Here is a 12,933-nt window from a genome sequence, read left to right on the forward strand (position 1 = left end):
AATTTATACCCTGTTTTCCATAATTCACAAGAAGAGTGGTAAACTTCAATTTTCATTTGTGTTAATTATGTATATTTTTGGCGTATTGAATTAATTTTAACGCTCATTTATTTAATAGGGGATACCAGCCGGATATGAATTTTACAAGTGGCCCATCCGGTAGTCATCACCTAACTGAAAACGTCCATCATGGAATGTCATCACATTACGACTTGTAAGTGAAATGATATAGCCATATATAAAGCATTTATTAATTTAGTAGCTTATATTTTTGTTGAAAATGTGCAGTGAAAACGAGCAAGTTGAACTACCCGTACTCACTCAATTGCCCGAAAACGACGTATTACATCAGGATCTGGCAGATGCACAGAGTGAGGAAGAGAACAACGATTACGATAACAATGCCGATGAATCGGGAGACGAGACACCATTTGCTCGTGAGGATGGTGATGAAGAGGACGAGGAGGAAGGACCCGATTTGAAGAGAGCCCCTCATAGATGAAAAGTGTACGAGTCTGAAGTGCCGTTTCATTCAAGGGAGATTCCTTATATTGATAACTTGCCAGCCGTGCCGGATATGGAAGCTTTCACAAGGGATTTTGATGAAATCCGGACAACAATGTGGGATGAGTCTAGACCAACGGTGCTTGCAAAGGGGATGCTTTTTCCTGATAAAGCACGCGTAAGCAGGGCTTGTAAATGCACAATGTTAAAGAGTGTCGTGAGATGCAGGTATCGGAGTTAAGTCCGATGGTATACAAGGCTATTTGCCGCAGGTGGTTTTGGCCATGTAATTGGATGTTGCGTGCGTCGAAGAAGAAGACAGGTATGTGGAAAGTGGGTAAATACATTCCCACCCACACATGCGAAATGGACACTTTCAACGGGAATCACTTCAACTTGGATATTGACTTGATATCTCTTGTACTTATTCCGCACATCGAAGCGTCCATAAGGTATAAAATCAAAGAGTGCATTACAGCAGTCCACCAGGAATATGGCCACACAATTACTAAAAGAAAGGCATATCTTGGGCGCAAAAGAGCGTTTGAAATAGTCTATGGTAACTGGGATAAGTCATTTGCGGATCTGCCTAGGTACATGGCTGCACTGCAGCACTTTAACCCCGGAACAGTTGTTGAATGGAAGCTTGAGCGGAGTCCGGGTAAACCAGAATATATATTCAATTACGTGTTCTGGGCGTTTAAGCTAGCAATTGATGGTTTTCCGTATTGCCGGCCCGTAATATCCATAGACGAAACTCATGTCTATGGAAAGTACGATATCAAGCTATTGATAGTCGTGGCAGTGGATGCTAATGGACAGATATTTCCTCTAGCCTTTGCTATTTGTGCCAATGAAAGCACAGAGACGTAGACAATGTTTTTGAACCACCTGAACGAGCACGTTGTCAAACAACGTTCAAGTATTTGTCTAATATCTGATCGGCACGGGGGTATATTAAGTTCTGTGGAGAACCTTCCTGCCTGGCAAGAACCTTATGCATACCACCGTTACTGTGTGAGGCACTTTAAGGCCAATTTCAAGAAGGCACATCCCAAAAAAGATCTACATGATTTGATGTGGATGGCAGCAACAGACCACCAACAACATAAATTCCGGAGGCATATGGATTCTATCAGGCAAGAAGACGATGCAGCATATCGTTGGTTAATGCGACATGATCCTGAAAAGTGGACGTTGCATGCAGATGGTGGCAGACGCTGGGGAATTCTTACTACAAACGTGTCAGAATCCTTCAACGGGTTATTAAAGTCGGCAAGAGGATTGCCCGTCACAGCCATGGTGCGTATGTCGTTCAAGCAGATGGCGGAGAGGTTTGTACAACGGTCTGCAGCTGCAACGGAATTGATGGAAAGGGGTGTTGAATTTATGCCAGTGCCTATGAACCAAGTCGCCCTAGTACCAATTTAGGTAGCAAAATGGGTGCATTTCTTATGGTCTTGTCAATACTTCTTGGCCTCTGCTTCATTCTCTCCCTCATTGCCGAAGCCACGCATTCTCAAGTAGGTTTCTTTTTCGTATTTAACTTATATACGCAGATGGTGTAAAAGAACTGTATACTATAAGTATGTCTTAACATATTGCAACATGTAATTTACTTTATGTTTCAAATTTACTTTATCGTTATCTTTTAGGTGACCTGATTTTTGTAAGAAGTTAAATTATGCTACATAGTTTCTCTCAAAAAGATGTACCACAATTTCCGTTGAAAACAGGGAAAGGTTCATGAAAGAAGGCCAATTTTAGTTAAAAACATCTTTTAGAACAGTGAATTGTTGCATATTGGAATTGAAAAATACTTATGTTAAATGGAAATTGCAGGTGATATTGAGTGGGAAAGGAGGAGGGAGAAATGAATGCACATATAGTGGTAGTGGGAAAACACCTCTACTGTGTGCTTCTGCTGCATTTTTTGGCTCTTGCTATTGCCATGGTGATTGAACCCACATATTTGTTGATTGTTGTGAGCAAAGCAACTCCTCCTCATATACTTTATTGGGATCCTCATTCTGATTCTCTCAACACTCTTGTTTGGCAAGCTGAGGGTTTCTTTTGCTGTTGCGGAGATATTGTTACTAATAGGGCTAAATGTAGAGTCTGGACATCTAAAAAATTGGGAAATAGCAAAGGAAAGTTGTTTAGTAGTAGGACAAGGATTATTCTCAGCTGCTGGAGGTTTTGGTCTACTGAGTACTGACAGTTTTCTTGGCGGCTGGTTTATACATGATAGCACTAAGAGCACAAAGACTATTGCTTCATCAAGAAAGTATAAGTGCTAATTTTGTTAAGACTGCTGCATGCCTGCATCTGTTGCACCTTGATAATTTATTGTTTTTATTGTTAATTTTGTTAAGTTGCTGCATCTGTTGGTTAAGACTGCTGCATTTGCATCTGTTAATTGGTAATGCAGCCAGTAGATGAGCTATTTAGGTGCTGCATCTGTTGCCTCTTTGAGACTTTGAATTGTGCATACTGCTGCTGCATGTGTTGTTGCCTTTTGAATTTTTAGCTTTTGCTTAGTTGCAGTTACATTAGACTGCTGCTGCATCTGTTGGAAAGATATTGTTAAGCTGATGCATCTGTTGGTTAGACTGCTGCTGCATCTGTTGGTTAAGACTGCTGCATCTGCATCTGTTAATTGGTAATGCAGCCAGTAGATGAGCTATTTAGGTGCTGCATCTGTTGCATCTTTGAGCCTTTGAAGTGTGCATACTACTGCCGCATGTGTTGTTGCCTTTTGAATTTTTAGCTTTTGCTTAGTTGCAGTTACATTAGACTGCTGCTGCATCTGTTGGAAAGATATTGTTAAACTGATGCATCTGTTGGTTAGACTGTTGCTGCATATGTTGGTTAAGACTGCTGCATCTGCATCTGTTAATTGGTAATGCAGCCAGTAGATGAGCTATTTAGGTGTTGCATTTGTTGCATTTTTGAGACTTTGAATTGTGCATACTGCTGCTTCTTGGAATATTTGATACATAATATTGTCATGGCCATGGTATTCCTTGCTTATTGACATGATATTGTTCAACCCACTTTCCCAAGGGCACTGACACGTAAAATATTTAAGGGTTTGTCAAACTATCAACCATTGTCTACTTGTCTCTGGTGTGTGGTAGCTGAAGAGCTAGCTACTTTCACTTGAATCAATTTACATGGACTCGTTTACGGGCAGATATTACTCTCATTGTTCTAATTTTTTTGGTTAAATTACTGAAATGCAACAATCTGAATGGGTCTTGGTTAAACCGAAACCGTACCGAACCAAAATAAGAAATACCGAACTGTACCGAAATAATTTGGTACGGTATTTGGTATACACAATTGATAAACCGAATACCGAAATACCGAACCGAAATTCTTAAATACCGAACCGAAACACCGAATGCCCACCCCTAGAGAGGAGTCTAGTGCAAAAGGAGTCCGAAACCAAAATGTAGTTCTTTTGAACTCAAATTACATAAATAGGTGATAAAAAAAAATGACCTTTTTATATATAGCGCCATAATACCTGGCGCTATATACTAACAGTAACAGCACCGTTAAAGTATAGCACCAGGTATTGTGGCACTATACTGTAAAAGCTGACATGGCCAGGTATAGCGCCATAATATCTGGCGCTATATATACATCATTAATGTATAACGCCAAGTATAGTGACGTTATACATAGATATTTTATACCCCTCCGTCTTCCATCTCGATTCATCCTCCATTTTTAAACCCCCATCTTTCTTGGTCCCCCACCAAATACCCCGTTTCTGCCATTTTTTAAAAATAAAATAAAATTTTGGGTCCCCCCCCGACACATAAAACTCGAAGAAAAAGGGTCTCACATTCGAGTAGAGCTTCGTGTTATTGTTGATTCACAATTTCGGAGTCAAAATTTCAATCTTTTTGCTTTGTCAAAATTCTAAATCGAGGTATTTCGATTTATTTTAAGTTGAAACATTTATAATAATGTATATATTATTTGATTTGTATGTGTTCTATTTCGGTTTGTGTTTTTTTTTCCGAAACTAGCATGTTAAATTTATCTGGATTTAATATTAGTGTTTTCTAAAAAAATATAAATTAGTAAAATAAATTTGTCTGTTAATATCCTGATTTATATATATGTGTTTTCATGCCGTTTTATATTTTATTAGCAATTAAATTTATTTGTTGTTTATGGTTAGTTTAGATTATTTTTTAGCGTAGTAAAATCCAGACCTTTTTAACGTAGTAAAACGTAGACCCTTGTAGCGTAGTAAAATTTAGAGCCATGTAGCGTAGTAATGTGTAGTATTTTAGCTTAGAATTCCTTTTGTTTAAGTAACTTATACTGGTTGTTGAAAATGCAAACTTTGTACAATTAAGTTAATAATTGTATAAAAATCCATATATATATATATATATATATAATTTGTACAATTAAGTTATTAAAACATATGAATTTAAATTATAATAAAAACACATAATTATATATATATATATATATATATATATATAATTTGTACAATTAAGTTATTAAAAAATATGAATTTAAATTATAATAAACACACACACACACACACACACACATATATATATATATATATATATATATATATATATATATAATTTGTACAATTAAGTTATTAAAAAATAATAATTTAAATTATAATAAACACACACACACACACACACACATATATATATATATATATATATATATATATATAATTTGTACAATTAAGTTATTAAAAAATATGAATTTAAATTATAATAAAAACACATAATTATTAATGATAGTTTAGTGTCACTGGTCCTCAAAATATCGAGCCCTGAACCCATAAATATATATATATATATATAATTTGTACATATATAAACCCATATATATATATATATATATTTGTACAATTAAGTTATTAAAAAATATGAATTTACAGTTGACGACATGGACGCGACTATACATCCCGGCCCCCGGACGTTGGATCTATTAGCCCTACAGCCCCAGCATAGATCCGAGTATATATGGGACGGATAGTTGCTTACGCAGACTTTCCGGGCTAGGAGAGTGGATCTATTGTGGGAGTTTTTGAGTCCTCCCCACGTTCTACATCCCCGCTTGGTCCATTACTTGGAGGAGATGAGATTATATAGGATTATTAGGATTGGCCGGATACAACTCGACTATGCTTTGATCACGGCCTTGATTGAGCGGTGGTGACCGGAGACGCACACTTTCCATTTGCCCATTGGCGAGGCCACCATCACACTCCAGGACGCTGAAATTTTATATGGCCTGTCTGCTGATGGCTTGCCAGTTTTACTGCCCGCGACCATGAGATATTATTCGCGGCAGGCATATTGGGATATGCTGCACATGCTCACGGGTTTCATGCCGGAGGACGAGACGGTAGCGTCTGGGTCCAATCGTATACAGTTGGTCCCCATTAGAGACCACCTGGTGCAGATCCACCATACTATAACCGATGAGTCTGCGGAGGTGGATGTACAGCGATATACGAGGCTGCTGTTGCTCCTTCTATTTGGGGGGGGGGGGTCTTGTTCCCGAACACTTCGGGGAACCTAGTGAGCCTCCGTTTTCTGCATCATATTGCCCGGTTCGAGGATACATCTTTGTACAGCTGGGGTGGTGCTGTCATCTCATATCTGTACAGGCAGATGTGTCGGGCTTGCATCGGCACACAGAGAGACGTTGGTGGCTTTCTGCCGCTTCTACAGGTGACAACATATTCAAATAATATGTCCATTAGTTACAATTCTACCTAGTTATAGTTAATCTTATACTTTACGTCAACTTTGTATGTTAGGTTTGGGTCTGGGAGCGATTTCTGCAGTTTCAGCCACCTCTACCACAGCTACCGGCTAATGTAGAAATTTCGCAACTCCCTCTAGCCTGTAGGTGGGTTATGCGTCGTACTCTTGCACGAGAGTATGATGCCCATCATAATCTCCCCCTCTGCAGGGATGTGTTGGATCTGCTGGAAGGCGCACATGTGAATATCTAACTAAACTTACTTGTTATAAATTAACTTAGTGTTGTGCATACTAACGGTTTGTGTTCTTATTTGATAGTTCATCTGGACGCCGTACAATGATGAGGTGATAGGTACCCTACCAGCGTATTGCATGTTCGGCCGACATATTTTGAGGGTTTCTGTCCCGCTCATATGCCTCGATATTGTCGAGCACCATGCCTTCGAGCGGGTATTTTGTCAGTTTGGCCTGCCGCAACCTATACCGACTCCGCCTGCATGGCATGCTTTACATTATGAGAGGGATGATCGGTCCAGGGCGGACGACACATTTATGGCATGGCTTAACGAGCAAATGGGTACCTGGGACAGGCGAGGGGACTTGACCCCACCTCCGCAGCACTTTCCTATTTCACGTTATATGGCATGGTACCGCACTGTTTCCCGACTTTTTATCGGGAACCCAGTTCATCAGGCACACGGTCGGTACGTCCCATACACCGGGAGACACGAGGCCCTGGTATGTTTTCTGTTATTATTAGTTATATAGCTATAATTTAGTGCCAAATATGTAGTTTATATTTTTTACTTTGTGCAGGCGATTGGATTGCATACCGTCTATCATATGGGGCAGCAGATGCAGAGTTATGTCCACGATCCTGTGGCCATGCAGGAGTATAGTCGTCGATTCATGGATGTGGCTGTCCAAACACTACAGCGAGCCCGATCGGATCAGCGTTTGGCATACGAGGCTGATTATATGGACCCAGCGCAGTACCATCGCGGTCGTGGTATCCCACGAGATGGTGGTGGCCGACGAGCTGGTGGTGTCGGACGACGTGGTCGTGGGCGGAGAGGAGGTGGTCCCCAGCAAGGGGGCTTTGAGGCTCCTGCTGATGATGTTGTTGCTGATATGGCAGGTGGCATGCATGAGACGGACATGCCGTCTTACAGCCTTGGAATTTATCGCACTCCAGTTCCATTGCAGGTGACCCCATCGGGTCAATTATTGATCACGGGCTTGGATATTCAAGGAGTGGATTGGGGTAGATACTTCCTAGGCCCGTCTACCACTGTTGAGGATCGACCGATCCGAGATTTTTATAGTGGGCATCGATTGAGTTATGGCTCCACATCACATGCGCAGGTATGAATTTATTAGTATTGAATTTGAATTTGTGTTAATTGTAACTTATTTATTTTCTTTAACTTTATTAATTTCCTTTTTAAGTCTTCATGCGATGCAGCGACAGATGACTACATTCAGGATCTAGAGACGATGATGGTAAGACAATATAAATTGTTGTGAATTGTTATGTAGTTTTCTATACTCAGTTTCATATTATTATGTAGCCTTCTACTGGAGCTGACAGCACCACCGATACATGTCATCTTGCACCGCATCCAGCTATAAGGAGACGACTTGATGATGATGATCCTGATAGCGTACCCGGACGGGAGGGGATGCGCCTCAGGCCAGCGGCTGCATTGAGACACACCGGATGCGGGACTCATTGACATGGTGTAAATAATGTAAGCACGTGATTTTTGCCCTACATGAGAATTACTCCCAAAAAATGCAAAATAAAATGATTTTCCTTGGTGTGCAATTTTGAGTATTTTTGTGGCATTTTTGGATTATTATTTGTATTTGTCTGTGTTTGTTTATTTGCTAAATTAATAAAAAATACAAAAATATGTCGCATTTGCATGTAGGATTTAATTCTATAATTGTTAGTAATTAAATTAGTTTTATCAAAATTAAAAAATTTACAAAAAATATGCATCTTTTGCATTTCTAGCATTTAATGTCCAAATGAACAATTTTATGCTTAATTATTACTTAATTGTGCGTTAATTGTTATCGGTAGTTAATTTGCGCTTTTATAACTTAATTTAGTTCTTAATAATAATTTAAGTATTCTTATAATTTAGTTTTAGAAAATAAAAGAAGAAAAGATAACAAAAATACAAATAAAAATCGGATTGGGCCACTTCTTCAATTTTCAACCCCAGGCCCAAACAATTGTCCACGACCCAGTCCACTTCACACGGGTCGACCCGGTCCGCCCCATTAACCCATTGACCCAAGACCCACTCTTCATTTTGTCAAAACACAAAACAAAAACAAAACAAAACAAAACAAAAACCCTAAAAAACCTAAACTAAACACACCCGCCCCCTCCATCTTCTTCCTCTCCAAACCTTCAAACTCAAACACCCCAACGTCCATGGCTGCTACCATTCCCCAGCCCCGTCAACCACCAGCTCCCCCTTGCGTCGTCACTATCCCGTCGACCACTGCCCAAACCACCACAAAACACCACCTCCTTCCTCCAGCAACCACCCGCGAACCCTACTGCCCAAACTGCTAGCCCATCGACTTCTTCCTCCGTGAAACCCATCACTACTGTCGCAACCATACCTCCATTGAAGCCGACGACCACGTTGTCATTACCCCGATGTCGTCACTGCTCAAACGACCCTCCACAGCTGCTCCGACAAACACCCTTGTTTCAGCAGTTGTTGCTTCGACTTCCCATTCCAAGCGTGTTGCGGGCTGCTGCTGTGGAGTCCTTCGCCATAGTTGTTGCTTAGGCGTTCGACCTCAAGCCCCGAGCAGCCTCGCCGACGACGAACTGCTGTTGCGTTCGCCGCTGTCCATCGCTGCATCTGCAGCTGCACCGTCGTTACTGTTGCTGCTGCCCTTCCTCCATGGATGTGGCATCGACCACTTGCCCTCATGACTGCTGCCCGCACCCCATCTCCTTCACGTAACCAAACAAACCCCCAGCTGCCTTTGTTGCTTCACTTCTGCCGCGTCAATTGCCGATATAGCTTCGGCATGGCTTCAGTTGTTTCTTAGGTTCGTGTTCGTCGTCGTTCGGTCGAGCTGTGGTCGAGGTTCGTCGAAACAGTCCGTATGTATGTTGTTTGATCCGGTTAGTAGTTTTTTGAGTTTTATTTTTGTCCGTATTTTGTTTTGATATTTTCGAATCTAAAATAGGCAAATGTTTGTTTTGTTTATCGTTTGAATTAATTTTTAGTTCATGTTCATGTGTTGTTTGTTAAATTAATTTTTCAGATTTCAAATGAAAGATTAATTAATTGTTTTTCATATTTATTTCATGTTTGTATTGTTGTTTAAGTGAATATTTGTTGGTTTGATGTTTGTTAGATTCAAATTGAAATTTAATTAATTATTTCTTCAATTTGTTTCATGTGTTATGCATTTTTCAGAAAATATTAATGTTGTTTGAATCGTTAGAATCCGTCATGTTTGTTGCTAAAAATAGATTTAATTCATGTTCATCTTTGTTTGAAGTTCATGTGTAAATTCAGTGATTTAATGTGAGTTTATGTTTGTTTGTGATTCGCTTGATTTAATTTGAATCATGTATATTGTTGTTTGTATTGTTGTGTTCTTGCTCATACATTCATGGTCTAAATTAACCAGGATTGGTTCCCGATATGGTTGATTTATTTCCATTAATTTGGAGTTTGTGTTGTTCATCATGTTCATGTAAATTGTTGTTGAAGATTGTTGAGAAATTGGTCATCTTGACTATATTTTGGTTGAGTTATGATTAATTGATTGTTTAGAGCAGAAGGGTAATTTGGTAAATTGCATTGCATTCAGGGGTAGATTTGTAATTGCAATAAGGTCGGAGGGGTAGTTTGGTAATTGAACATTATTTTGATTCTTTATGTTAAGCATGGGGGACAAATATAATGGGGTGGGTTTTTGATGTACTTGTTTAATATAATGGGGAACAAGACAAAACATAATGGGGAGGAATCTTGTACTTTTTTAATATAGGCATGGGGGACATATGGTAATGGGTTGGGAATGTGGTATTTATTTAATGTAGGCATGGGGGACAAAGTTTAAAATAAAGAAAACATTATGTAGTGGGACAAAACATGCCATTGGGGGAATAATTTTGGGGTTGGGAATTGAAGACTTGTCTTGCTATATATAGAGGACTATTCTTGACATTAAGGGGACGAGAACTTGAACCTTGAGAAGATTTTTTGGAGAGAAAAAAAGAAGAGAGTTTTTAGAACTTGAATATTAAGAGATACTTGAGAGAGTTTGTGAGAGTAAAAGAGAAATCCAATTTGAACTTTCACTCGAATAATTTCTGTTTGCTTTTCTTCGAGTGTTATTCAAAAATCCGAAGCTACTGCATCTCGTGTCTTTTCTCTCTTCTGCTTTGATTGCGATTGTACTTTTTTCACTGCTGAGTTTTCAATCTGTCACTGGGTTATTCTACTGGTCGTTACTGGTTTTGCGGTGTTGCGGAACCTGCTGTTGCTGCGTTATTACTGTTGCTGACTCCTACTTCTTTGTTCTTGTACTGCTGTTTCCAGGTACACATTTGTACACTCTTGGCTTGAAGCGAAAAATGAAATATTAATCAGGCTCCTGTTCCTGTTGAATTCTTTTGTTTGGATCTGTGTTTGAATATTAATTTTCCTCTCTTCGTATAAAAATGTAGTCGATTAATTAATGAGTAATGAGGCTGCATATGTATGATTTCTTCATCTAATAATGCTAGTTTAAATTATTTGAAGAATAGTTAATCGCTTTGATATTATTGTGTAGTTATCTCATGTTCTAGCAAATAATAAAATGTGAAATGAAAGCAGTTTTTCCTTGTACAAACGCGATCGCAATTTTCCGTTCACATAAGCCGTAACTTAATAACTAATAAGTTGCGTTTTTCAGCATGTAAATAATTAGGAGATTTTTCTTTTATTTTAGAGACGAACTTAATAGAAAATGTAGTCGCTATAGGTTTATCCTTTTAAAATAAAAATGAGACGAGCCTCGCCAAATAAATCACAAACCGCCGGGGCCCTCAATAAAATACATAACCATTGACTAGACTTTGGATTTGGCCGTTTAATGAACCTTCACGGCCTCTTCCTAAAATAAACAATACGTTAGACTCTTTAGGACGCGCCTTAATAAATCTTACTTTCTTAAACTCGGGTGCACATTTATGTGACCCAAATCCAATTCTCAACGGAGTCAAAATGTGTTTCTAATCACGGGTACATTGATTGTGACGTGGTTCGAGATGCATGTCCATGACGTTGCAAATTCATTAGAAATAAAGAACGAGGTGAGCCTCGCCAAATAAAAATACAAATTGCGGGGCCCTCAATAAATATTGCTTTAAAAATTGTTTAGGCTTCGGGATGGACCGTTTAGTAAAATTCCACGGTCCTACCCAAAATAAATACGCTAGTCGCTTTAGGCGCGCCTTTAATAATTTAATTTCCTTAAACTCGGGTGCACATTGATGTGACCCAAATCCAAATCTCAACGGAGTCAAAGTGTGTCGACGACCACGGGTACATTGATTGTAACGTGGTTCGAGATACATTTTTATAACGTTGCAATTCTTGATAAAAATAACAGTAAATGATAAAAGCGGTTAAAAGATAAAATTGGCATATAAGTTCACATTTGTATAAAATCAGATAATCAAGCCAAATATAACAGTTGAGCGACCGTGCTAGAACCACGGAACTCGGGAATGCCTAACACCTTCTCCCGGGTTAACAGAATTCCTTATCCGGATTTCTGGTACGCAGACTGTAGTATGGAGTCATTCTTTTCCTCGATTCGGGATTAAAATTGGTGACTTGGGACACCCTAAATCTCCCAAGTGGCGACTCTGAAATAAATAAACCAATCCCGTTTCGATTGTCCTTTAATTGGAAAAACTCCCCCTGCGCCCCCGGGCGCGGAAAAAGGAGGTGTGACAGCTCTGGCGACTCTGCTGGGGACTAATGACCCAGAACCACTGGTTCAGGGTTAAGAATTCGAGCTTAGAATAATTGTTATTATTTGGCTTTATCAGATTTTTTTTACATGTTTGAGCCTAATGTGCTAAATGTTGCTTTTACCGCTTTGATATTATTTGGACTGTATATATAAACTGTGCTGAAACCCCTCTCTTCCCTCTTGAGGAGTGCACGCTGGTCGTGGCTTCTTTCTGTTAGTGTCATATACCAAAATAGAACGAGGATTCGGAGGAGTTGCAAAACCGGATGGCCTTTTGGTTACCGGTACACAGCTCCCATCCTTGGCTTGAGTTGTCCGCTCGGGTAAGCCAGGTCTAGAACAAACACCTAGGCTTTAAAATTTAGTATAACAAAGCCTCATGCCGGATCCCTAGTAGGAACGCTTATTTGCATCATGTGCATTTGACTTAGGGGACTCAACACAGGGGTTGGGTCCGTCTAGGACTAGCAACCTGATATGAAAAGACCATCCTGATGCATCCTGTTTGTTTTCTGTGCATTTATTTTGTCTCACTGACCGGTGTTTGAATATTATGAATATTGTGAAATTGAAAAAAAAAAAAAAGAAATAGCGGTTAGGGAATTGATTATTTATTTTTGAAAAAATCCAATACCCAAATACT

Source organism: Nicotiana sylvestris, chromosome 8 (assembly GCF_000393655.2).
Source record: "Nicotiana sylvestris chromosome 8, ASM39365v2, whole genome shotgun sequence".
NCBI classification, from domain to species: Eukaryota; Viridiplantae; Streptophyta; class Magnoliopsida; order Solanales; family Solanaceae; genus Nicotiana; species Nicotiana sylvestris.